The sequence below is a fragment of the Apis dorsata genome, unplaced genomic scaffold, assembly GCF_000469605.1.
Source record: "Apis dorsata unplaced genomic scaffold, Apis dorsata 1.3 scaffold_14, whole genome shotgun sequence".
Classification (NCBI taxonomy): domain Eukaryota; kingdom Metazoa; phylum Arthropoda; class Insecta; order Hymenoptera; family Apidae; genus Apis; species Apis dorsata.
The window spans coordinates 69571-72082 of record NW_006263317.1 but is presented as its reverse complement, the minus strand read 5'-3'; the positions used below and the strand labels follow the sequence as shown (position 1 = coordinate 72082).

General features: G+C 27.2%; 1 long non-coding RNA gene across 1 annotated transcript in view; it reads right to left on the bottom strand.

Annotated features, from left to right (window-relative positions):
• Positions 1–2512, bottom strand: part of LOC116185293 — a 151462-nt gene that overhangs the window by 89695 nt on the left and 59255 nt on the right. The gene's annotated exons all lie outside the window — the stretch shown is intronic.

Here is a 2512-nt window from a genome sequence, read left to right as displayed (position 1 = left end):
ATGTCATAAAATGTCATATAAAAATTAGTTTTTTCATTATTTTTTAATAAATTATATTATTATTTATCTAATAAAAATTATCTGAAAGAATAGTTCATATCACAAGACAATGGAAGAGTGGAAAATACGTAATATAATAATGTATCATATTAGAAACTCTTCTGCTCCTTTGGTATGTACATTTCATTTATTCTATTATAAACATCGCGCAACAAATTGTGACATTTAGTAAACAAATACTGAAGAATTCAGAAAAATACTAATCTCTTTATAAGGTATGATAGAATTCAAGCAAATTGCTTCAACATTTCTTTTATCATTAACGCTAATCAATTCTATGAATTGGTAAAAAATTGAAAGTAATTAATCAGGTTGTTTAATAACAAATCTCATATCATAGACAACGCATGGAAACTAATGGAATTATTTTTAATAATCGGAATTAGCTATCGGAATTAGCCTCTGATCATTTAAAAATTGTCCAAAGATTGATAGTTTGTAATTTTATTAAAACGAATTATTCTTCTATTTTTATCATTAATCTTAATGGGGCTTTTTTTTTTCAAGATGGAATTTAAATTAACGTATGGCATATTTAACAAGTAAATTAGATTTTGCAGAATAATAAACGTATATTTTCGTAAAATATGCGTATTATATGATATAATTGCATATATCATATTGCTAATAAATATAATATATATATTGTTTGAAAGAATCAATTTTATTTGTTAAGCGTATATATGAAACAAGAAATACCGAAAGAAAAATAATGTCATTGATTTGCAGTTATCTTTTATAATTTTATTAAAAAATTTATAACAATATATTATACAATATATATTTGTATTCAATATTTATAGATAATTAAAATTTATATCTATAATTTTATATTATATTAATATTTTATTAAAAAATATTATTGAAATAAAAGTTTTTGTTTTAAAAGAATTTAACAATTTGGCAAAATTTAATGAGAAAATAATCTATAAAATAAATAATTTAAACCATCAATAAATATTATTTAATTATTAATTTAAAATTAATTGTTGACTTGGGCAGTGGAAAACAATAAATAAAAATATACGGATAGCTGAAATATAAATATTGAATATATTTGATTATATGTGATTGCGCGTCTATTTATAAAACATTTGAAATACATGTATCGAAGAGATAGCACCAACTAACAAATAGTTACCAACTATGAAATAATAATGTTGCTGGCAACATTCAATAATGAAATCAACACCAATCAATATATAAAATTTCAGTGAACTTTAAATTTTATAATACTCCCACTAAAAGTGAACTGAAATTTGTTTAGTGTATGTATGCTTATTATATTTGAATGTTATAGTTCTATGCATCTATCATGTCTTTGATACTCTTGATATTCAATCGATTTCTTTGTATTTCAAATATTGTTCTTCTTAGAGGTTTTGTTAATAGGTCTGCCTGCTGATCTTCCAATGCTATATATTGCAGAAGAAACTTAACTCCTTAAATTTGTCTCGTATAACATACGTACTTACTTCTTCGATGAAATTCTGGGTTTTTAATAAGCGATAATTGAGCGATTGCGCTCAAATTATCCACGTAAAGAGTCGTTGTAAAGTTCTTGAACACAACTAGATCATTAATCAAACTTTTCATCCATATGATCTCTTTTATAGTTTGACTAGCTGCTATGTATTCGGCTTCAGTAGTGAATAGAGCTACTGTTCGTTGTCGTGTTGACCTCCAAGCTATTGCGGAATCGCCTAGTTTTAATACAAAACCAGTAGTGGACTTCCTCATTTCAANTAATTTCGTAAAGCTGATCTGTGAATGTTACATCTTTATGTATTTTAACTCCTCTTTCAAGAAACCAAATTCGGAATTCTTTTGTGTTTTCATCATATCCGACGAAAATGCCTTTTTCGGCTTTAATATCCCATTTTCATCTCTTCTCTTTAGGGATATGAAAGTATATATTTCCTCTCCGAAGGTTCTGAGATTTGAAATATTCAGTCTCTTCTTGAGCCACAGTTCAATAGGTGTTATTCCTTTCTCCCCACTGGTTCCAGTTTATTTAAAGTATAAACAGTGTAATTAACTGCTTCAGCCCACATTTTGATTGGCAATTTTCCTGCATGTAACAACGTTCTCATTAAGTCAACTACAGTTCGGTTTTCTCGTTCGGTGCAACCGTTCGAGAATCGTTTCCGGATTAAATGGTACTGTTTTCAGATATAGCGTAATGCCATATCGACGTGTTAGTTCCTCAATTTCTTTATTGACGAACTCAAGACTATTATCTGATCTGACGATTTTGATTCCTTTTTCTAAGTGCTTATCAATCTTCTTGAAGAAATCCTCTAGATATTATGATGTCTCTGATTTATTTTTGATAAAATATAAACTTCTCCAATGACTATAATCATCTTTCAACATTAAGAAATATCGAGCTCCTCCAAGCGAATTTTCTTGCATTTGACCTGAAAGATCTGCATGGATGAATTTTCCAATA